Source organism: Rhinolophus ferrumequinum, chromosome X (genome assembly GCF_004115265.2).
Source record: "Rhinolophus ferrumequinum isolate MPI-CBG mRhiFer1 chromosome X, mRhiFer1_v1.p, whole genome shotgun sequence".
NCBI classification, from domain to species: Eukaryota; Metazoa; Chordata; class Mammalia; order Chiroptera; family Rhinolophidae; genus Rhinolophus; species Rhinolophus ferrumequinum.
In genome coordinates this window covers 72,250,482-72,277,290 of record NC_046284.1, presented here as the reverse complement: position 1 = coordinate 72,277,290, position 26,809 = coordinate 72,250,482, and positions in this window count along the sequence as shown.

The following is a 26,809-nucleotide window of genomic DNA, read 5'->3' as shown; positions in this document are numbered from 1 at the left end:
ATTCTGGAATGCCCATTATTGTTATATTGCTCTTTCTGATGGAGTCAGAAAGTTTGTGTAGAATTCTTTCATTTCTTTTAACTCTCAATTCTCTCTCTTCTTCCATCTGTGTCATTTCCAGATTTCTGTCTTCAATGTCACTGATTCTTTCCTGATTCTGTTCAGCTGTATTACTTAAGTTGGCTATTTCATTCTTCATTTCTTTCAATGAGTTCTTAATCTCCAGAAATTCTATTTGGTTCTTTTTTAAAATTTCAACTCTTTGGTAAAATGTTCCTTTTGATCTTTGATTGTGTTTCTGAATTCATTAAAATGCCTGTCAGTGTTTTCTTGCATCTTGTTGAGTTTTTTAAGAACTGCAATCTTGAATTCTCTGTCATTTAAGTCACATATTTATATGTCTTTAAGTTCATTTTCTGGAGTGTTTTCCTTTTCTTTCTGAGTTGCCTTGGTTATTTACAGCAATTAATGAATGATTATTTCTCTTCCTAGGCATCTTCAGGAGTGGGTCCTGAAACAGGTTGGTAGGAAGAGTTCTTTTTTTTTTTTTTTTCTCCAGTAGTTGTTGGTTGAATGCTTTATTTTATGTCTGAGTGCAGCCTTTTATTCTCTCTCATGCTGTAGTGTTATATTTTCTCTGCCATGTTCTGGCTTCTCACACAATGAGGGGATACCCTGGAAGATGGGCTTCTCTGTGAGCAGGTCACCAGGGTCTCAGGGCACTGCCTCCATGGGGGATGTGGAGAACTTCTGATGTTCTGAAACTCTTCCTGCACCAGATTCAGGACCTGTGTGTTTCAGAGGCTCTGTTTACACCCGCAGGGATCCTGCCAAGTAGATAAGTTATGAGAAGTGGCTCTGAGTAATGGCTGCAAACACCAGCACATCCAATCCTGCACCCAAGTCTCCCTCTCCTTCACTGGAACCAGTTGTGCTGTGAGGTTTGGCTGTGGGGCTGCAGTCCTCAGAAGTGCAAATATTCTGTTTGTTTGATCTGACACTACTACTGTTTTGCTTCTAGCACTGGGCAGGTGGGAGTGAGGCAAGATCTGGGAGGGTAGGGAGAGTTCGGCTGAGCTCTAAGCCTATGCCTTCTGTCCTCTGCTTGGCAGTGAGGGCTTAAACTGTCATTTTCACCCTTCTTCCCTCAGTCTTTGCTCCGAGGTCTCTGCCCTGAGCATTGTGTTCAGCCATGTTACATGCTGATCCCTCAGGCAGGACTGTAGGCCATAAGGAGAGTGCTAGCAGTCCGAATTCTTCCCTCTCCCATGACTGTGGTAGCTCCTGAATGCAGCAAGCTCAGAGCTCTGTGCTCTGGTCTGTGTCCTGCGGCCCTCATGGCCCATGTCTCCACACTTCACCCTTCCATCCTCCCCCGCTCACCCAATTTGCCCACCTTTAGATGATTTCAGTTGTGTGTCTTTTAGTCTTGCATATCTGCAGTGCAGGGAGTCCTTTGTGAATTTTAGTTGTTCAGTTTGTTGTAAATTCCAGGGAAGATTTCAAGAGGCTCACCTCATGCTGCCATTTCTATGAAGTCATTTTCATTTTCAGTTTTATATTCCACATATGAGTGAAATCATATGATTCTCAACACATAATTCTTTATATAGAAAACCCAAAAGTCTCCACCAAAAATAACTATTAGAAACAGTAAAGAAGTACAATAAAGTTGCAGAACACAAAATCAGTTTACAAAAATCCATTGAATTCCTATGTAGTAACAATGAAATTTCAGAAAAAGAAATGAAAAAACGTCAACTCTTTCTGCAATTGCAACAAAAAGAATAAAATATCTAGGAATAAATTTAACAAAGAATGTGAAGTACCTATACACTGAAAGCTGCAAGAAATTATTAAAAGAAATTGAAGATGGCACAAAGAAATGGAAAGATATTTAATGTTCATGGATCAAAAGAATCAACATCATGAAAATGGCCACATTCCCCAAAGCAATATACAGATTTAATGTAATCCCCATCAAATATGCCACTGGCATGTTTAAAAAAAAAATAGAACAAAATGTCATCATATGGTATGGGATCACAAATAACCCTGAATAGCCAAAGCAATCCTGAGAAAAAAGAACAAGCCTGGAGGTATCATAAACTTTGACTTCAGTTTATACTACGAAGTGACAATAATCAAAACAGCATCGTATTGGCAGGAAAACACACACATGGAACAATGGAATAAAATTGAGAACCAAGAAATAAGCCCATATATTTATGGGAAATAATTTTCAACAAAGGAATCAATGGCATGCAATGGAGAAAAAGCCTTTTCAATAAATCGTGCTGGGAAAATTGGAAAACCCCATGCAAAAAAATGAAACTAGACTGCTGTCTATCACCATACATCAAAGTCAACTGAAAATGAATCAAAGTCCTAAATATAAACCTGAAATAATAAAATTCATAGAAGAAAACATAGGTAATCAACTTATGGACCTTGGACTTAGAGAGGATTTTATGAATTTGATTTCAAAGGTAAAGGAAGTAAAAGATTAATGAATGAATGAGACTATATCAAACTAAAAATCTCTGCACAGCAAAAGAAACCATCAACAAAACAGAGAGGCAACCAACAGAATGGGAGAAGTTGTTTGCAAAGGACACCTCTGATACGGGACTAATATTCAAAATATATAAGGATCTCATACAACTAAACACGAAGCAGACAAATAATCCAATGAAAAAGTGGGCAAAGGAGCAAAACAGACACTACTACCAAGAAGACATACAAATGGCCAAAAGATATATGTAAAGATATATATCTTCAGTAGCTCAGCTTCACTAGCTAATAGGAAAATGTTAATCAAAACCACAATGAGATACCACTTCACACCTGTTAGATTGGCTATTATCAACAAGACAAGTAATGACAAGTGTTGGAAATGTGGTGGAGAAAAAGGAACCTTTATACACTGCAGGCAGGAATGTAAACTGGCACAGCCAATACGGAAAACAGTATTGTGGTTCCTCAAAAAAATTAAGACTAGAATTACCGTGTGACTCAGCAATCCCTCTTTTGAGTATCTATCCAAAAAATCTGAAATCATTTATTCATTAAGATATATGTACCCCTATGTTCATTGCAACATTATTCATGGTGACCAAGTCATTGAAACAACCCAATTTTCCTTTGATAGATGATTGGATAAAGAAGATATGATACATATATACAATAGAATATTACTCAGCCATAAGAAATGATGAAATACTGCCCTTAGCGATAGCATAAATGGATTTTGAGATTTTCATGTTAATTGGTTTTTTAAAACTGTAGTTCAGTTGATTGTATCTACCATGTGCCTGACATTGTACTTACAAATATAATTTGTGCTTGCCACTGTAAGAATAATTCTCAAAATATACCGTCCCTGCCCTCAAGGACCTTCCAGTATTGACATACAAATAATTTAGGCTGAATGTTATACCAATAAGAAATACTCAAGATTTTAGAGAGGGAATCCCTATTCAGTCTATGGATGTCAGAGAAGAGTTCACAAAGATGTAGTACTGAATGTCAAAGGGATGAGGCATTCCATTGAAAGGGAACAACAACATAAGCATGTATGGAGGTATAAATGAATTCTTGAGTGAATAGTAAGTAATTTCCAATGGCCAGTGTAGCATGAATGGGTGAAAGTGGTTGGAGTTGCATATGGAAGAGATATATGGAGCTCAGAACCTAACGGGTTACGTATACAAGTTGCATAGTGTATTGAAACATCAACAAATTTCAGTCACATTTACATATATATTACTACCAAATCCTATTGAAACTTTAATTTTGTTGGTCTACTGTTTTTTGGGAGGATATGTTACATTTAAGAATTACTTGTCTAGCTAGTTTCCATAAGAATCCATTGTTAAAAATTTATTAATGAAGTGGTATATGCCAGGATTGTCAGACTCTTCCTTAAATTATTATATTTTTTAATTTCAGCAATAACCTTTTAATGATGAAAAGTGGAACACTTGATTTCATTAATTAATTCAATATTCCAGAGATATTTATTGAAATATTTTTATGTACCAAGCACTGCTAAGTTCTAGAGATAAAAACACAAATGTCATACTGCTGTGCTCTTAAAGAGATCAGTCTAGTAATGAACACAACCAAAGAAACAGAAAATAACAAGAGGTATATCAACTCTATGAGAGCAATCATCAGTTTGGTTCACTATTATATCCCCAGCACCTAGCATAGTGTCTGATATAAAGTAGTTTTTCCCTAAACATCTGTTGACTGTTTTATGGGTAAATACTATAAAATAGCAACAGTTCTCACTAATGAGCCATAATTCGGTTTGAGGTACGTCACAAATGATGTAACCAGTTACTGCCAAACTATCAATATTTGTAATAGACTTCCTTTATTTTTTTTAATAAATGTGGTTACCTTATATTAACATAATTTCCACTCATTTGTATTTCAAAGTACTTGTGTTTGGTATAGAATATAATATGCTAAAGTAACATTCTCTCTGAATCCTGCTTCTAATTCTTATTAAAAATGTGACTTTAGAGAATTTACGTAATCTCTCTGAGTCATAATTCCCACATCTGTAAAATAGGGATAATAATAGGACAACTTCATATCAGTGCTGTATGAATTAAATGCTTAATATACACAAAGTCCTTGGAACAGTTCTGGCAGACAGTGACTGCTATATGAACAGTAACTATTCCTATTATGAATTTTTTTTTTTACAAGTAAGAAAAAGAGGGTGCAGTACGAGCTGGTTTGTTGGCAGTTACATATTATCTTGGGTGGGCCCATAAGAAAGGCTGTAGTATGAGAACTCCCTTTCATTTGATCATAGCAGAAAAACAGACATAAACAGCTAAGACAGAACAGGTACAAAATATCCTGAAAGCCTGTAGGAGCAGCATCTCAGGCCCTCACATACTCAATAGCTGACAAACATAAATTACACAGGCTAATTTATTTATTTTAAGATAACATTTTTTTTAGGGCAATTATCTATTAGTCATGAGGCATGCTGCCTCTTGTAACTTTACCCAGTATCATTTCTTTCAGTCTGAGTTAAAATAATCTAATTTAATGTCTGAGTTAAAATAAACTATTCTCTTAGAAAGAAGTTAGAAATAAGAATTTGTTTCTTTTGTTTTTGTTTTTTTACTTTCTTAGTTCTTTTATCCCGTGCTCTTAAGGCAGTTCTGACAAAGCCTCTCTTCAACCTAGGAAGTGATTAATTAATTAATTATTTTTCTTGTTTCTTTAAGTTATTTATTTTAATTTTTTTTAAATTAAATTTTATTGGGGTGACAATTGTTAGTAAAATTACATAGATTTCATGCATACAATTCTGTAATACATCATCTATATATCATATTGTGTGTTCACCACCCAGAGTCAGTTCTCTTTCCATCACCATATATTTGATCCCCTTTACCCTCATTTACCACCCCCTTCCCTCCTTACCCTCTGGTAACCACTAAACTGTTGTCTGTGTCTACGAGTTTTTGTTTCTCCATTTGTTTGTTTTGTTCTTTTGTTGTTTTCAGTTTTATAAACCATATATCAGTGAAATCATATGGTTCTCTACTTTTTCCTGTCCGATTTATTTTGCTTAGCATAATAATCTCAAGATCCATCCATGTTGTCTCAAGTAGTACTATTTCATCTTTTCTTAAGGCAGAATAGTATTCCATTGTGTTTATATACCACATCTTCTTTATCCAATCATCTATCCATGAAAAAATGTTCAATATCACTAATCATCAGAGAAATGCAAATAAAAACCACAATGAGATATTACCTCACCCCAGTTAGAATGCCTATCATCAACAAGACAAATAGTAACAAGTGTTGGAGAGGCTGTGGAGAAAAAGGAACCCTCATACACTGTTGGTGGGAATGCAGATTGGTGAAGCTGCTATGGACAGCAGTGTGGATGTTCCTCAAAAAATAAGAATACAATTACTATATGACCCAGCAATCCCTCTCTTGGGTATCGACCTAAAAAATCTGAAAACATTTATCTGAAAATATATATGTGCTCTGATGTTCATTGCAGCTTTATTTATGGTGTCCAAGACATGGAAACAACTAAAGTGTCCTTCGATAGATGATTGGATATAGAATATGTGGTATATATATATATATATACACAATGAAATACTGTTCTTTAAGATTTTTTAAAAAAATATAGCTACATACAATATTACATATAGTTTCATGATTTCACCATAATTATTCAACATTTATATATCTAAAGAAGTGATCACCATAATAAGTCCAGCAACCATCTGACATGGTACCATACTATCACAATATTATTAACTGTAGTTTCTATGCTGTACATTACATCCCCATGGCTTGTTTGTTTTGTATCTGGAAATTTGGACCTACTATTCCCCTTCACCTTTCCTCCCCTTTTAAAATTTTCAATTATAGTTGACATTTAATATTATTTTATATTAAGTTCAGGTGTATAGCATAGTGTTTAGGCATTTATATAATTTAAGTGATTCCTCTGACTAGTGTAGTACCCACCTGGCACAATACATAGTTTTTATCATATCAACTATATTCCTTATGCTTTACTTTGTATTCCCATTATTATCTTGTAACTATCATTTTTTTCTTCTTAATCCCTTCACATTTTTCACCCTGCCCCCATACACCCTCCCATCTTTCATCCCAACAAATCTAGTACCTATCTGACACCACACATAGTTATTCCAATATTATTGACTATATTCATTATGCTCTACCCTATATCCCCATAACTACTTTTTAACAGTCAATTTGCACTTCTTAATCCCTTCCCCATTTTTTACCCACAGCCTCAACCCTAAACCATCTAGCAACCATCAAAATGTTTTTTGTATCTATGTGTCTGTTTCTCTTCTGTTTGTTTATTTTATTCTTTAGATTCCATATATAAGTGAAATCACATTGCACCTGTCTTTCTATGTCTCACACTCCACTCAGCACTATAAGTTCCATGTTTAGGCATTCCACTGCACATGGCAAGAACCCATTTCCTTCCACGGATGAGCAATATTCCTATATATATATATATATATATATATATATATATATATATATATATATATATATATATATATATATATCACCTTCTCTTTATCCATTCCTCCATCAACAGATACAAATCCTGCCTCCACATCTTGGCCATTGTAAACAATACTGCAATGATCATCTGGATGCACATGTCCTCTCGAAACAGGAAGTAGCATTTTGGGTTTCTTTAGATAAATACCCAAAAGTGGGGTACTAGTTCTTCTCTGTCTATTGTTATAACCTTTATTTTAACATCTATTTTGTCTGATATAAATATTGCTACCTCAGATTTTTCCCCATTTTCATGAAACAATTTCTTCCATCCTTTTACTTTCTGTGTGTGTCTTTCAATCTGAAGTGAGTTTCTTGTAGGCAGCATATGTAAGAGTTTTGTTTTCTTAATCATTCAGACCTCCTATGTCTTTTGATTAAAACATTTAATCCATTTACATTGAAAGTAATTGTTGACAGACATGCCAACAATTGGCATAAAATGGCAATTGACTATTGCCATTTTATTATTCATAATTTTGATTTTTTTCTTTCCATCTGAAAGAAGTCCCTCTAACATTCCTTGTAATCCTGGTTTGGTGGTGATGAACTCCTTTAGCTATTGCTTGCCTGAAGTTCTTTATCTGTCCTTCAATTTTAAATGATAGCCTCTCTTGGTGGAGTATTCTTGGTTGTAGGTCCTTGTTTTCATTATGTTGTATATTTTTGCCAATCCCTTCTGGCCTGCAGTTTCTGTTAAGAAATCAGCTGACAATCTTATGGGAGCTCGATTATAAGTTAGTAGTTGCTTTTCTCTTGCTGCTTTAAGATTCTCTCTTTGTCTTCAACCTTTGCCATTTCAATTATAATATTTCTTGGTGATGGATTGTTTGGATTCATCTTATTTGGGCCTCTTTGCACTTCCCAGATTGTATATTTATTTCCTTTCCCAAGGTAGGAAAGTTTTCAGTATTATTTCTTCAAATAGATTCTCAGTTCCTTGATTTATCTCTTCTCCTTCCGGTACCCCTATGATGCAAATGTTGTTACACATGATGTTGTCCCAGAGGTCACTTAAACTACCCTCATTTTTTTTTTTTGGATTTTTTTTCCTTTTGCTGTTCCAATTGGGTGTTTTATGCTACCTTGTCTTTCAAATTGCTGATTCGATCCTTTGCTTCATCTGGTCTGCTGGTGATTCCTTCTAGTGCATTCTTCATTTCAGTTATTGTATTCTTCACTTCTCACTGGTTCTTTTTATGGTTTCTATGTCCTTTTCTATCCTTGCTATCTCTCTGTTAAAGTTCTCACTAAGTCCCTTGGGCATTCTTATAACCATTGTTTTAAATCTATCTTTGGTATGTTGTTTGTCTCCATTTTGTTCGTTCTTTTTCTGGATTTTTCTCCTGTTCTTTCATTTGGGATGCATTTCTTTGTTTCCTCATTTTGGCTGGCTCTCTGTGTTACTGTCTGTATGATAGGTAGGGCTGCTATGTCTGCCAGTCTTGGCTGGGTGGTCTTGTGTGGTAAGTGCTCGGTGGGGCCCTGGAACTGTCTCCTAGATTACCTTCTCTGGGTGCTCCAGGAGTGTCCCTTGTGTGAGTTGTGTGTACCCTCCTGTTATAGTTGAGCTTTGATAGCTATTGGCATGCCTGTGGGTGGAATTGGCCCTCAGGCTTATTGGCTGTGGGGTTTGGCCATGTCTACAGCTTACAGGCTTCTGTGCATGGGACTTACCTTACAGAGTGAGATCCACCCCAGCAGACTCTTGTGCCATTGAGATCACCCTTTTGTCCCACTTTTGCGGCTAATCGCATGGTGCTCTGCTGTGGTTTCTGGGGTATGTTGAAATATGTTTGTTCTGGGGTCTTTTGTGAGGGTCTCCATTGCAGGCCCAAGTCACCTACTGCCTGTGATCAGCTGGGAGGAGCTACAAAAGTGATCTTCATTTGTTCACTGCCTGTGCTAAAGTTGGAGGCAATCAGGAGAGGCCATCCTGTGAACCAAGGACAACTGCCACCTGTACCGAGCCTGGGGTAGCACCACAAAAAGCCAGGTCACCTTGAAGCCTACTGCCACCTGCCAACTCCCTTAGGGTTTAGCCTCTGATAAAGCCTTATGCAATATGCAATTTTGGTGAGGCAGGGTCTTAGGGAGTCACTAGAGTGGAACAAGTTGCAGTCACCAGGTTAATGTAAACTCTGATTTGGTACCAATGCTCAGCCTGGAGCTACTCAGCAAAAGTCTCAGAGCACTATGAGGCCAGTCACTACCCTCTTGGAGCACACAGACTCCAGTAATTTTCCAATAAAGAGTGTAATGCAGGCAGGGCAGGCTGCTCACCAAGGAAATGCCTCCAGCATTGGGAAATTTGAGTGAGAGAGGGTCCCAGTGAGTCAAAAGGGTGGAGCAAGTGGAGTTCACCAGACCAATCAGATTCAGATTTGGCCTTAAGCTTAGGGGGAGGACTCAAGGAGGAAATATAGTGCCCACCTGCCAGCTGCATAGGAGGAAGACCCAAATAGGGAAAATTATGACAGTCCTCTAGTGTTCACTCCAAAGCCACACACCTCAGTTTGCCCCCAGTGTGCCTCTAATGCACCCCAAGTCACTGCTTCTCTGCTGGAGCCCAGGGTGAGTGTCTGCTAGTGAGTGAGTCTGTGGGCAAAACTTTGAAGAGGATGTCTGGTTCTCTCACTCTCTTCCATCCCACCTGGACAGTCAGAATTGCCACTGTTTTTCAAAGCCAGATGTTGTGGAGGCTACTCTTCCCAACACCAGAACTTTAGGCTGGGGAGCCTGGTATGAAGCTGTGGTCCTTTGCTCCTCCTTTGGGGAACCTCCAGGGCTGAGATATCCCTCCAGATTCTCAACTGCCACACATAGCTTTGGGGCTGGCCTGTTTCACATCTCTGCATCTCTTACCTGTCTTGATGTGGCTTCTTTTTTATGTCTTTAGTTATAAAACTTCTGTTCAGCTAGACTTCAGATGGTTCTCAGGGTTGATTGTTCTATAATTTAGTTGTAATTTTGTGTTTATGGAAGGGTGCAGGCACACTGTTCATCTACTCCACCGTCTTGGAAAGCACTTTTTTTAACCTTCAATATCCTGATAGAGTGTGTTAAAAGATCTTCCATCCCTTCTAGCTCTCTACACCTTTTGTCACTCTGAGCAATATCATTACTATACATTAGTATAATTAAAAATGCCTGTCATCTAGATATAACCAATGAAGGATCTAAGAGGAAAGGCCCACCTTGACAAAGGTGGAAGCAAAGAGAATGGCTGCCTGACAATTGTCAGCTAGTGATTCTGTTTAACTTTAGTCTATCCCAAGTCTTTCTGGCTACAACTGTTGTTGGCATTCTTTCTTATAGTATGGATCAGTAAATTCCCTGGTTCCTGCTGAAGAACTTTGTTAACTTCTGCAGCTAGTAAGCTTGCATTTTCAAGATGTTGTAGTTCCATCTCCACAAATTTAACTGGCAGTGGTAACTGGAAAATTTTCATAAGAGGTAACTTCAGGTTTTTCATATTTACTGTTTAGATAAATTTCACCTAAGCAGACATTAGTTTTATTTTAGTAACTTGCTCTTTCTGCATAACATTTTAAATAGGTAAAAACACAAATTACAAAGTTTTGCTGGTTTGCTTCTTTAACAAGTTTGAATGGCACATTAAAAGTAGATGTAGTCCCATAATCTATAACCTGGATAGATACATTCCTATTTTTCTAGATCTGGGAATTAGGAATGTTAGGATTTGTTCTTTGTATATAGCTCTGTGTGCAACATTCTCACTTAGATATTTGTATCATTTATAAAAATCCACCACAGACATGTTTGCGCGCGCGCGCACACACACACACATACACACACACTTACACACACCCCTACACAAGCTCTTTAAATTAAAATAACAGCAGTTTTGGAGCTATTATTGTTTTGCCCGTAGAAAATGTGTTCAATAAGAAAGTGATATTTTACAATCTAAAGCATGGCTGAATGTTTTCTAGTGACATCTGCTATGTTCTTTTTCACATTTAGTTCTGTACCTTGTCTGGGTTTGCATCGAATTCCGTTTTCATATTTATCTTTCAGGATGTTTTTTTTTTTAAAAAAAATGGACACAGGTGTTATGAGACACTACATCATCTCAATTTGGAGCCTCAGTACAGTGGGGAAATTTGAATTTTAGTACCTCAATAGCCAAGCACAGTAGGGTGATAATAGGAACCACAATGTGATTTCAAGTATGTTCTCATCTACTTTGAAAGTTGGTTTCTCAAATTTGCATGTTATCACAAAGGTAATTTTTTCCAACTGAATCCACACTAGATGTCTATATGCATAGACTTAGATAAGTTCATTTGGTGTGTGTGTGCATTTGTGTGTGTGTGTGTTTGTGTGTGTGTGTAATCTGTAAAACGTGGAAATTGCCATCTACTGAGCTACATTTTTAGCAACAGAGAAGAGAGATGATTGACAGAACAAAGCATATGGAAACGAAGAAGTATCTAACCCACATTTAGATCTAAGAAAAAATATTTGCCTGAAGGGAAAATATTAATTAGTTTGTCTACATGCAAGATAAAAGTCTGGAAGACATATCCATCAAAAGGCAGTGGAATACACAGAAAAATGGAAATTATTTGTAAATTGACAGTAAACTTGGCAAACATCGAGAGGGTAAACAAGTTATTTGGCATGCAAAGCACTTTGAAATCACAGGCTCTGTCAAGAGGCATCTGTGCATAGATTCACTTATTTGACAGAAATTAACATTTTGTAGAAATCTTTCTTGCATGCTAAAGATTTCTTCATCTCCCTTAATTATTTTAATTGCTGCTTCAGAATGTTCCATATAAACTCAAAATATGTTAAAATGTGAAAAGTCCAATTCAATTTCATCAGTAATGTAGAATTCTTGCACTCTGGCATTGACTAAAATACTTACCAAGAGGTGAATTATTTAAGTAAATGTATCAGGCTTATTTTTTTACAGATGAAACATAAGTGTCACAAAAATCAAGTAAAGATTCTTACAGCACTAGGAAAATTAAAATTGCTTTTTGAGGAAAGGAAAACATCTCACCCACCTTTATCAATCCTTAAATTAATTAAAATCATCCAAGAGTCCATAAGTTTACAGACTAAAATATTTTCACTGTATTCAATTTCTGACAAAATGTTATATAATTATTCAGATAAATTAATAGATGTGATGTAGAAGAATATTATTACAGGAATTCAGGATTCTATCTCAGTCACTGATAAGCTATCAGTTAACTTCTCTTGTTCTTAATCCCTACATTAATAAAGAGATGGAGATTGAATCAATCTTTTCTGCGGTCTTTTCTAATCTGCAATTTGGAGGTTTCAGGTTATCTGGAATTTGAGTATTAATTTTCAAAATCTCTTATTTAACTAAAATTGAAACAGTCTCTTAATAAAAAATAACTTTTACTTACTTATCTCAATTTATTCGAAAATCATGGAATATTTATCTTTAAGGAAATTGAAGTCCACAGAGATGAATTAACTTGTGTATTTAAGTGTGTATTTAAATAGGTCACTATTATATTTCAGGACCTTTGCTAAGTACTTCATTTATATTGTCTCACTCAATTCTTTATTATTATTATTATTATTATTATTATTAATATTATTATTATTATTATTACTTTCAGGTGTACAGAATAACATAGTGATTAGACATATACACACCTCACAAAGTGATAACCCCAAGTCTACTACCTATCTGACACCATACATAGCTATTACTCACTCAATTCTTAAATAAGCATATGAGATAAGTGAGGAGACTGGTAGTAGAATCAGAATTAAAACCAAGTCCATTGATTCTAAGACTAGTGTTTCTATACCACTATATTCATAAGTTGAGTAGCCAATTGCCTGTTTAAAATACATTTTAAGGGATGCTGTTGGACTGCTATTGTACCATTAGATTCATTTCTATGTGCTAATAACTTAAAATCTTCTTCTAGAAGGTTACTATGAAATGCCACAAAAGTGAGCTAACATAGTCATCCCTAAGTGCTTGACGATAACAAAGATTTCACTTGTCAGCAGCAAAATTAATCAATCAGTTGTTTTTCATAAGGCTAGATTTAGTTGGTTAGAAGTATTCTTCATTATTCTAAATTACCCTTCCTACTATTTTGGCTTTAAAGAGTGTTTTCTTATGAAATAATGGTCTATGTGAAAGATAGTATACTGCATCTAGTCTAAGCAATGCAGTTTGGCATGATAGTTAAAAAGTGGAGCTCTGGCTTTAAAATAACTTGGTTATAGGGCACCCATTTCACTTCTAATTCTGCAACCTTGTGCAAGTGATTAAATCACTTTAAAACTTACTTTTTTCAACTCTACAGTGTAGTTAATAATGATACCATTTTCAAAAGATTATTGTTGTTATAACCTGAATCAATGCATGTGAAGTGATTTGCACAGGTCAATGACATGACAAATATTAGCTGTTACTTATATGAGAGAGAGAGAGAGAGAGAGAGAGAGAGAGAGAGAGAGAGAGAGAGAGAGAGAGAGAGAGAGAGAGAATGCACATGTGTTTTTATATCTTTGCCTATTAAAATTAACTGTTTTCAAACATTTGTTGATCTCCTTCACTTTTTTGCTGTTATTTTGTTTTACTGGTGTCCATGAAATAAAATATATGGGTATTTGTGGACTAACTTTTCAGCACATTATGATTTTATTTCAACATCTTGAAACAAAATAGAATACAGGGAGTGTGGTAAGGTAACTTTTGTAACTTCAATTTGAAACTGAAGATAAGACTAAGAGGTCTGGACCAGGAAGTTTAATCCAAGATGTAAAGTGTCCAGGGGAAAGTGGAGAACACAGAAAAAACTCTTGAATGATGGGGAGAGGGGTAAGAGTTGATAAAAATGGAGCTGTGAGGAGGCAGAAAACCAACTAGTTGATTCCCTGGTTTTACATAGATACTTCTCTGTCTATAGTTGCCATCAAGAATGCCTTCATTTTTTTAGTTAAAATTTATTGGGGTAACAATGGTTAGTAAAATTACATAGGTTTCAAGTGTACAATTCTGCAATACATCAACTATACATCACATTGTGTGTTCACCACGGAGCGGTGTAGTAGAAGAGGGTAAAAAGGGTCAAATATGTGATGATGGAAGCATAACGCCTTCTGAACATTTTCTATAGAGTGATTCTAGATCTGAAAATATTTATTCTTTGCATAGGAGAAGAGAACATGTAGGCAAATCACCCTCTTTTCTTGTCCCAGTCCCATATTACCCTCTGGAGAAGGTTGGGACTAAGGTGAAACATACTCATAGTCAATGTACCAATAAAGGAATGTGTGGAGAAGCTCCACAAAATGTGCAGAAAGGAAAACCTATAATGCTGTATGCAGGAAACTCCAAGAGTCATCTTAAACTATTCCTCTTAGTATTATACTTTTAGAGGACATATATGATGCTGTCTGGGTCATAGTGGCAGAGGATTGCTTAGACACAGAAAAAAGACCTAAACAGAATCCATTGAGAGTTAATGGTAATATAATTGATAAAAATACTTTTCACTCTAATTTATAGTTATATTCAATATAATTCTCTTTTGGTCCAGAATACTAATATGGAAATTATGCATCTTTTTATTTTGTTTCTTTGTTTCTGAAGTGTATGGAAATCTTCAAGTTATCTTGTATTAAGGTATCCTTGCCTGGAGTCAGCAAAACGCTCTTTTTAATAGATATTATTAAACCTAAGTATTTTAAGAGCATAAAAACTGGCATTTGCAGCCTGATTTTGAAGACTTTTTTTGAACTTAAAGAGCTGTGATTGGTTCATATAATGGGAATAGAAAATCAAATTATATGAACTGTTATTTTATAATTAACTGTAATGAGATTTGACATGTGAGAATACCAATACCAAGACATTTAAGGAAATAAATCTAAGTATATTCATCTTCCTAAAATATACTTAGTCGAGATTACATCATAAAAATGGCGGCATGAAGTAAGCCTCTTGAAATCTCCCCTGGAAGTTACAACAAATGGAATAACTATAATTCCACAAAGGACTCCCAGCACAGCAGCAGACAGGCAAGATTAAGAGGTATGCAACTGAAATCACCTAAAGGTGGGCAAAGTGAGTGATCAGGGAAGGAGGGAAAGGGAAAATGCAGAGTCGCCAGGATTCATGGGTACAGGACACAAACTGGAACTCACAGCTCTTAGCTTGCTGCATTCCAGAACCACTGCAGCCATGGGAGAGGGAAGAACTCACACTGCTAGTGCTCTGCTTATGACTCACAGTGCCACCTGAGGGATGAGCATATAAAACAGCTGAACCCAATGCTCATGGCATAGACTTCAAAGTAAAGACTGAGAGAAGAAGGGTGAAAATGGAAATTTAAGCCCTCACTGCGAAGCAGAGACTGGAAGGCTTAGGCACTGAGCCTAGCCGCCCCCTCTCTCCCCTCCCAGAGCTCACACCACCCCCACCCTCCCAGTGCTAAAAGAGGATAGCAGTGTCAGATCAAAAGAACAGAATATTTGCAGTTCTGTGAACTGTGGCCCACAGCCATGGACTTGCAGCCCAACTAGTTCCGGAGAAGGGTGGGGGAGGAGGCTTGAGTGCAGGACTGGCTGTAGTGGTAGTCACCGCCATTACTCTGGGCCACCTCTCACAAACCACCCTGCCCCTATCCCGACCAATCTCGGTGGATATCTATAGGAATAAACAAAGCTGCTGAAAAACAGAGGTTCTGACTCTGGTGCAGGAAGAGCTTTGGAACTTCAGAAACTCTCAACATCCCCTCTTTGAGGCAGAGTCCTGTGATCCAGGTGAACAGTTCACAGAGGAGATGCCTGCCTTCCAGGGAATCAACCCATTGTGTGAGAAGCCGGAAGAGTGGAGAAAATATAACACTACAGTGTGAGAGACAAAAAGGCTGCAATTGGAAAGAAAATAAAACTTTCTACCAACACCTATTGGAAAACAAAAGAAAGATCTCTTTCTATCAACCTGTTGCAGAACTCATTCCTTTAGATGCCTAGGGAGAGAAATGATAATTCATTAATTGCCATGAATAACCAAGGTAACAAGGCAGCTCAGAAAGAAAATGAAATGTCTCCAGAAAATGAACTTAAAGATATAGAAATATGTGACTTAAATGACAGAAAATTCAAGAATGCAGTTCATAAGAAACTCAACAAGATGCAAGAGAACACAGGCAGTCAGTTTAATAAACTGAGAAATACAATCAAGGAACAAAATAAACACATTACAAAAGAGATTGAAATTTTAAAAAACAAACAAATAGAATTTATGGAGATTAAGAACTCAATAAAAGAAATGAAGAATGAAATAGCCAGCTTAGGTAGTAGAGTTGACCAGATGGAGAAAAGAAGCAGTGCCATCAAAGATAGAAATCTGGAAATGACATAGATGGAAGAGAGAGGCTTGAGAGAGTTAAAAGGAATGAAACAACTCTACAAGAACTTTCTGACTCTATCACAAAGAGCAATATAAGAATAATGGGCATACCAGAAGGAGAAGAAAGGGACAAGGGAACAGAGAGTATATTCAAACAAATAGTCGATGAGAACTTCCCAAAATTGTGGAAAGAACTGGATCCTCAACTCCCAGAAGCAAGTAGAACAGCTAATTACCTCAATGCCAACAGGCCTTCTCCAAGGCACATTGTATTGAAGCTGTCGAAAATTAACGACAAAGAAAGAATCCTCAAGGCAGCCAGGAAAAAGAAGACAGTAATCTACAATGGAAAGCCCATTAGATTATCTTGAGATTTTTCATCAGAAACTCTACAAGCCAGGAGGGAGTGGACTCACATATTCAAACTATTGAAAGAGAGAAATTATGAGCCAAGAATAATATATGCAGCAAAGACATCCTTTAGATATGAAGGAATAATAAAGACCTTTCCAGACGTACAGAAGCTGAGGGAATATTCTCACATGCATCCTGCACTACCAGAAATATTGAAAGAGGCTATTTGACCAGCATAAATAGGGATAATTTGAGACAACAAAAACATAAAATGGGAGAGAGTAAGGGCCTGAATCAGAATATGGGAATGGAGAATGTAAGCATGCTGAAGAAAATGAAATACTCTAAATATCAAACATTCTTTTACATAAAATTAATGGTAATCACTCAAAAAAAATCCAGAACTGAAATATGTAACATAATAAAAGAATAAACAGAAGGGAAAATCACAGAATACCACCACAAATAAATAATAGACAACAACAAAAAAGCAAAGAAACACTGGAGACACAATCTTACCAGAAAACCAAAGATAAAATGATAGGAAATCCTCATATATCAATAATGACCCTAAATGTAAATGGACTGAACTTACTGATTAGAAGATTGGATAAAGAAAAGAAGTAGAAGATTGGATAAAAAAAACCGAGTAGAAGATTGAATAAAAAAACTAACCCAAACCACATGCTGCCTCCAAGAGACACATCTCAGTGATAAGGACAAATATGGACTTAAAGTGAAAGGGTGGAAATTGACACTCCAAGTGAATGGTATTCAGAGAAAATCAGGTGTATCCATACTGATATCAGATGAAACAGACTTCAAGATAAAAAAGGTAACAGTAGACAAAGATGGACATTTTGTAACAATAAAGGGGACTATACAACAAGAAGACATAACAGTCATCAAGATTTATGACCCTAATCAGGGAGCACTGAAATATACCAAGCAACTACTAACAGAAAAAAAGGGAGAAACTGACCAAAATACAATTATAGTAGGTACCTAAATACATCACTGACAGCTATGGATATGTCATCCAAACAGAAAATAAATAAAAAAAAACATCAACCCTAAATGACACATTAGAGCAAATGGACACAATTAACATTTATAAAGCATTTCATCCTTGAACATCAGACTATACATTCTTTTCTAGTGTACATGGAATATTTTCAGAGATACACCATATATTGGGACATAAAACTAGCTTCAGTAAATTTAAGAATATTGAAATCATCCCAAGCACATTATCTGATCACAAGGCTTAGAAACTGTATATCAACAGGAAAAAGAAAGCGGGAAAAACCACAAATATGTGGAGATTAAACAACGTACTTTATAGAACGACTGGATCAAAGAAGAAATTAGAGGAGAGATCAAAAGATACATAGAAAAAAATTACAATGAAAATGCATCCTACCAAAATTTTGCAGATGCAGTGAAAGTAGTTCTAAAAGGGAAATTTATATCATTACAGGCCTGTCTCATGAAAGAACAAAAGTCCCTGATAAATAACCTTATGTTACACCTTAAAGAACTAGAAAAATAAGAACAAATGAAACCCAAAGTCAGCAGAAGGAGGGAAACAATAAAACTCACAGCAGAACTAAATGAAATAGAGAACAAAAAGACAACAGAAAAAATTAATACAATAAAGACCTGGTTCTTTGAAAAGATGAATAAAATTGACAAACCCTTTGCTAGACTCAGTAAGATAAAAAGAGAAATGACTCAAATAAACAAAATCAGAAATGAAAGAGGGGAAGTTACCATGGATGCCACAGAAATACAAAGGATCATCCAAGAATACTAAGAAGGACTATATGCCACCAAATTCAATAGCCTAGAAGAAATCGACGTGTTCTCAGAAACATATACCCTTCTTAGGATGAATCACGAAGAACTGGAAAATCTGAAAAGACTGATAAACAGTAAGGAATTTGAATCTGTCATCCCAAAGCTTCCCAAAAGCAAAAGTCCGGGACCAAATGGCTTCACTAGTGAATTCTACCAAACATTCAAAGAGGATCTAATACCTGACCTACTCAACCTCTTCCAAAACTTTGAAGAGACAATACTACATAACTCATTTTATGAGGCCAGCATTGCCCTGATACCAAAACCCGGTAAGGATAACACAGAAAACGAAAATTACAGACCAATATCTCTGGTGAATCTAAATACAATAATTCTGAATAAAATTCTAGCAAATCAAGCAACACTGCATTAAAAAAATTGTACATCACGACCAAGTGGGGTCATCCCAGGGGAATAAGGATCGTTCAACAAACTCAAATCCATCAATATTATAAACCATATAAACAAAATAAAGGACAAAATCATATGAGTATATTAATGCTTGCAGAAAAAGCATTTGACATATATAACATCCATTTATGATTTAAACACTTAATAAAATAGGTGTAGAAGGAAAATACCTTAATGTAATAAAGGCCACATATGACAAACCCTCAGCTAATCCCATAATTAATGGTGAAAAACTGAAGCCCTTTGCTCTACGTTCAGGAACACGACAGGGCTGTCCCCTATCACCTCTGCTTTTCAACATAGTGTTGGAAGTCCTCGCCAGAGCAATCAGGCAAAAGAAAGAAATAAAAGACATCCAAATTGGGAATGAAGAATTTAAATTATCCCTCTTTGCAGGTGACATGATGCTATCTATAGAAAACCCTAAAGAATCCACTAAAAAGCTGTTAGAAGAAATAAACGAATACAGTCAAGTTGCCCGTTACAAAAACAATGTACAAAAGTCAATTGCATTCCTATATACTAACAATGACGTCTTTTAAAATTTAAAAGAAATTTTAAAAAAAGCACAATTCCTTTTGCAATTGTAACAAAAAGAATAAAATACCTAGGAATAAACTTAGCCAAGGATGTGAAAGACCTATATGCTGAAAACTATAAGACACTTTTAAAAGAAATTGAAGAAGACACAAAGAAATTGAAACATATTCCATGTTCATGGATTTGAAGAATCCACATAGTTAAAATGGCCGTATCACCCCAAAAATACACAGATTTAATGCAATCCCCATCGAAACCCCAATGGCATTTTTAAATAAATAGAACAAAAAATCATTAGAATCACAAAATACCCTGAATAGCCAAAGCAATCCTGAGAAAAAACAACAATGCTGGAGGTATCACACTCCCTGACTTCAGCTTGTACTACAGGGCAACAATAATCAAAACAGTACAGTATTGGCAGAGAAACAGACACATAGACGAATGGAATAGAATTGAGTTCCCAGAAATAAACCCACATAAATATGGTCAGAAGATTTTTGACAAAGATGCCCAAAACATACAATGGAGAAAAGACAGCCTCTTAAATAAGTGGTGCTGGGAGAATTGGAAAGCCACGTGCAAAAGAATGAAACGAGACTGCTATCTGTCACTGTGTATTAAAATTAATTCAAAATGGATCAAAGACCTAAACCTAAGATTAGAAACAATAAACTGCATAGAAGAAGACATAGGTAATAAATTTATGGACCTTGGGTTAAAAGAGCATTTTATGAATTTGACTCCACAGGCAATGTAAGTAAAAGCTAAAATAAATGAATGGGATTATATCAAGCTAAAAAGCTTCTGCACAGCAAAATAAACCATTGACAAAATAAAGAGGCAACCAACTGAATGTGAGAAGTTTTTCGCAAACAACGCCTCTGATAAGGGGCTAATATCCAAATTATATAAGGAACTCATACAACTAAACAACAAAAAAACAAAAATCCCAATTAAAAAATGGTCATAAGATCTGAATAGACATTTCTCCAACGAGGACACACAGATGTCCAATAGGCATATAAAAAAATGTTCATCATCACTAATCATCAGAGAAATGCAAATAAAAACCACAATGAGATATCACCTCAGCGCAGTCAGAATGGCTACCATCAACAAGACAAATAGTAACAAGTGTTGGAGAGGCTGTGGAGAAAAAGGAACCCTTATACACTGTTGGTGGGAATGCAGATTGGCGCAGCCACTATGGAAGGTAGTGAGGAGGTTCCTCAAAAAATTAAGAATAGAATTACCATATGACCCTGCGATCCCTTTCCTGGGTATCTACCCAGAAAATCTGAAAACATTTATCCATAAAGACATATATGCTCCAATGTTCATTGCAGCTTTATTTATTGTGACAAACACATGGAAAGAATAAAAGTGAATGGGTAAAGAAGTTTGGTATATATACACAATGGAATACTATTTGGCCATAAGAAAAGATGAAATAGTACCATTTGCGACAATATGGAAGGATCTTGAGATTATAATGCTAAGTGAAATAAGTCAGACAGAAAATGTAGAGAACCGTATGATTTCACTGATATGTGGTACATAATACTGAAAATAACAAAAGAACAAGACGAACAAATGAAGAAATAAAAACTCAAAAACATAGACAATAGGTTAGTGGTCACCAGAGGGTAAGGAGGGAGGGGGGTTCCAGCAGAGGGGTCACATATATGGTGATGGAAGGAGAACTGATTCTGGGTGGTGAACACATAATGTGAGATATAGATGATGTATTACAGAATTATATACCTGAAATCTATGTATCTTTACTAACCATTATCACCCCAATAAACTTTAATTAAATATATATATATATATATATATATATATATATATATATATATATATATATATATATATATATTTATATTTAGTGGTTTCATTCACTGCTGTCTTGCCCGACTTCTGCCACTGATCTTTAAGGTAAAGGATACCAGAGTCCTTAAATTGGGAATTTGTGAGAGAGCTAATTCCAACAGATTCTAATCAATGTAGCAAATATCATGTGATTCCAGATTAAAATCTTACTAAATAAGAACTTAGACAATTCTGTAAGGATTTCTTACTTTTAATTAAAAAAGAACCATGAAAATGAGAATACATTCCCCTTTAATTGATGTGAGTGCAGAATAAAAATGCTTGGTATTAAAATAAAATTGAAGTGTTATAGATGTTGGATTATTTATAAGAATTCTTAAAAGGAATTTAAGCATGGTGATTAATATATTGACAATATTTTAAGATAATAGTTAATGATGTGATGAAGAAAAAATTATCTAGTGTGACCTTGTGCAAGTAATTTCTCATTCCTAGGCCTCAGGTGTCTTTTAGCTTGGGGAAACATATATGACTGAATACTCCTGAATTGAGAACTATAGTTCAAGATCAAATTGTTAAAAGAGTAAAACAACAGAGAAGTTTACACCACCGAATTGAATAATAAGCAAATAGATTTCTTGTTTTTCTTGTTGCTACACATTTTGTAAACCCAAAATAAAGGGAGAGCCTTATAACCAATGTTTTGAACTCTGTAACTGGCAGATTTCTTGCCCCCATTTTCTTTAGTTCTTTTCTGGAGTTTTCTCCTGTTCTTTCATTTGGGACATATTCCTTTGTCTCCTCATTTTGTCTGTCTCTTTGTGTTTGTTTCTATGTATTAGGTACATATGCTACATCTCCCAGTCTTGGCAGGGTGACCTTAAGGGACTCAGAAGCACAAATTGGCAGTTACAAAATAGTCATGAGAATGTAAATTATAGCATAAGGCATATAGTCAATAATATTGTAATGACTATATGTGGTGCCAAGGGGGTACCTCAATTATCGGGGGACCACTTCTTAAACTATATAAATCTCAAACAATGAGCTTTGTCATGTCAGTGGCAAGAATCAAGTTAATCTTTTGAACATACTGTAGTGTTCCTGTACTCTAATCCTGAGTACTCCTATACTCTAATCACTAAACCATTCTTTCTTTCTTTCTTTTTTAATTAAAGTTTATTGGGGTGGCAATGGTTTCAGTTTTATATACCACATATCAGTGAATGTACTGTATATTTGAGAGTTGCTAAGGGAGGAAATCTTAAAAGTTCTCATCACAAAGAAGAAAAAGTTTGTGTAAATATGTGTAGTTATGGATGCTAACCAGTCATTTTGGTATGCGGTGATTATTCCAAAACATATACAAATATTGAATCATATTTTGTACCTCAATCTAAAATAATGTTATAGGTTAATTATATCTCAATTAAACAACTAATTGCATTAGAAGAAAAATGAAATACAAAAGATTATAAATGAATACTATGGACATATGCCAACAAATTTGGTAACCTACATAAAATGAACAAATTCATAGAGAAATGCAAACTACTCAAAGTGGATCAAGAAGAGAGAGAGGATATAAATAAACCTATAAGAAGTAAAGAGGTTGAACTAGTAATCAAAAATTTCTCATAAAGAAAAGTATAGGATCAGTTAATGTCACTGGTGCATGCTAGCAAACGTTTAAAGAAGAATTTGAATGGAGTAACATATTCAAATTGCAAAAATTAAAGTTTTCTATCATCTTATCATCTTCCTCCAAATAGCAATTATTTTGATAATAATTCATGAATGAGAGAGCCTTTGTGGAACTCTAGGATTCAAGCGGAGAAGCACACCATTGGAACAAAAAGAAAAAAAAATCTGAAATTTGATGCATTGAAGAGACTAAGAGGAACAGTTTCACTTTACCTGTATCACCTCTTACTACAAAAAAAGAAGTTGCAGAAGTCCATCCCTCAGGAAGGGAGAATCTCCCACACCACTGCAAAAAAAAAAAAAAAAAGAAAACTATGAGTTTTTTCATATCAGAGGCAAATTTGCTTGCAGTAGAGATGGTAAGGGAAACTTCTTTGTGCCATCCCACCCTTCAGGAGGTGCTGATTGAGACTGATTTATCTAGTAGAGTCACCTCTTATTCATGCAGAAAGGAGGACAGTGAGAGAGAGCCTGGCTACCCCAGCAGGATGAAAGGTGGCTGGAAAAATAACATTTTCCTCCACCAGCACACTGAGTACAAATCTTGAATCTCTCCCACTGCAATGAGGGAAGATATTAAGAAAGAGGCAAATAAAAATTTCAAATGGCCTTGAAAGGATTGTTCTCAGCAGAAAGTCCAACCACATGCCTCTGGGAGTGCCAACATTGGGAATTTTCTTGGTATGTTTGCGGGCATCCCTAGCATATTGATTACTAGACCCATACCTTCCCACACTCTGCTGCTGATTCTTTGTGTATGATCCAGAGTGTCCATGAGAACTAGGTCCGGTAGACAGGGAACATGCTCAGAAATTTAGGTAACAGCTTTGAGCTAGAGAGAAACCATAGACTTGATCTATAACACCGCCTTCTGGAATAATAATAATAATAAATTTATATGGAAACATAAAAGACCCCGGATAGCCGCAGCAATCTGAGAAATAAGAACAAAGTGGGAGGTATAATGATACCTGACATCAAATTATACTACAAAGCTTCACTAATCAAAACAGCATGGTACTGACATAAAAACAGACACATAGATCAATGGAACAGAATAGAGAGCCCAGAAATAAATCCATGCCTATATGGTCATTTAATCTACAACAATGGAAGCAAGAATTTATGGTGGGGTAAAGACAGTCTATTCAATAAATGGTGCTGGGAAACCTGGACAGACACATGCAAAAAAATGAAGCTGGACCACCTCCTTACACCATGTACAAGAATAAATTCAAAATGGATCGGAATCTTAAATGTAAGATCTGAAACCATAAAATTCCTAGAATAAAATATAGGAAGAAACTTTACAGACATTACCAGAGTAAGATTTTTACTTATATATCCCCTCGGGCAAGGGAAGTAAGAGAAAAAATAAACATGTGGGATTACATCAAACTAAACTTATAAACCTTGGGTTCAAAGAAAATTTTATGAATTTGACTCCAAAGGCAAGGGAAGTAAAAGCTAAAATAAATGAATGGGACTATATGAAACTTAAAAGCTTCTGCACAGCAAAAGAAACCATCGACAAAATAAAGAGGCAACCAACTGAATGGGAGAAGATTTTTGCAAACAGTGCCTCCAATAAGAGGCTAATATCTAAAATATACAAGGAACTCATGCAACTCAACAACAAAAAAACAAACAACTCAATTGAAATATGGGCAGAGGACCTGAAGAGACATTTCTCCAAAGAGGACATACAAATGGCAAATAGACATATGAAAAAATGCTCAACATCACTAATCATCAGAGAAATGCAAATAAAAACCACAATGAGATATCAACTCACTCCAGTGAGAATGGCTATCATCAACAAGACAAATAGTAAGAAGTGTTGGAGAGGCTGTGGAGAAAAAGGGACCCTCATACACTGTTGGTGGGAATGCAGACTGGTGCAGCATCTATGGAAGGCAGTGTGGAGGTTCGTGAAAAAATTACAAATAGAATTATTATGTGACCCAGCAATCCCTCTGCTGGGTATCTACCCAAGAAATCTGAAAACATTTATACATAACGACACGTGTGCTCCAATGTTCATTGCAGCTTTGTTTACGGTGGCCAAGACATGGAAACAACCAAAATGTTCTTCAATAGATGAATGGATAAAGAAATTGTGGTATGTATACACAATGGAATACTATTCGGCAGTAAGAAAAGATGAAATAGGACCATTTGTGACAACATGGATGGATCTTGAGAGTATAATGCTAAGCAAAATAAATCAGATAGAAAAAGCAGAGAACTATATGATTTCACTGATATGTGGTATATAAACCAAAAACAACAACAGAACAGACAAACAAATGAAAACCAAAAACTCATAGACACAGACAATATTTTAGTGGTTACCAGACAGTAAGGGGGGTGGGAGGTGGGAGATGAGGATAAGTGGGATCATATATATGGTGATGGAAAGAGAACTGACTCTGGGTGGTGAACACACAATGGGATTTATAGATGATGTAATACAGAATTGTACACCTGAAATCTATGTAATTTTACTAACAATTGTCACCCCAATAAATAAATTTAAAAAAGTGTTTTCATGTGTGATGAGAACTTTAAGAGCTACTCTCTTAGCAACTTTCAAATAAAAACACAGTATTCACTATAGTCCCCATGCTATACATTACATCCTCCTGACTCATTTACTTTAAACTGGAAGTTTGTACGTTTTGTCCCCCATTAGTCATTTAACCCAACCCTCACTGCTGCCTCTGGCAATCACCAAAATTTTCTCTGTATGTACATGCTCCATTTTTTCTTTTTAGTTTTCACATAAAAGTGAGATTATGCTTTATTTGTCTTTGTGTGAGTTATTTTTCTCAGCATAATACCTTCAAGGTTTATATACATTGTTGCAAATGGCGAAAGTTCATTCTTTTTCTTGGCTGAATTATATTCCATTGTATATGTTCCACATTTTCTATATCCGTTCATCCATCACTGGACCCTTAGATTATTTCTGTAACTTTGCTATTATAAATGATGCTATAATAAATATGGATGTGTATATGTCTTTTTGAGTTAGTGAGGTTTTTTTTTCTCAAAAATACCTTCAAGTGGAATTGCTGGAGCATAGTTTAAATTTTTAGTATTTGAAGAACAACCATATTGTTTTACATAGTGGTTGTACAAATTTAGATTCCCAACAATAGTGAACAAGAGTTTGTTTTTCTCCACATTCTGCTAATACTTGTTATTACTTGTCTTTCTGAGAATAGCCATTCCAACAGGTGTGAGGTGTTATCACATTATGGTTTGAGTTGCATTTGTCTGATAATTAGTGATGTTGTGCGTGTTCTCATGTACTTGTTGGTCATCTGTATGTCTTCTTTGGAAAAATAACTATTCAAATTATCTGCTCAATTTTAAATTGGTTTGCTGTTCCTCCCCCCATTGCATTGTATGAGTTCTTTAGAGATATTAGCCCCTTATCAAATACGAATTGCAAATATTTTGTGACATTGAGTAGATTGCTTGTTCATGTTGTTGATAGTTTCTTCAATCTTTTAAGGTTGATATAATACTGTTTGTTCATTTGGCTTTTGTTGCTTCTGCATTTGATTTCAAATCCAAAAATCATCACCAAGACCA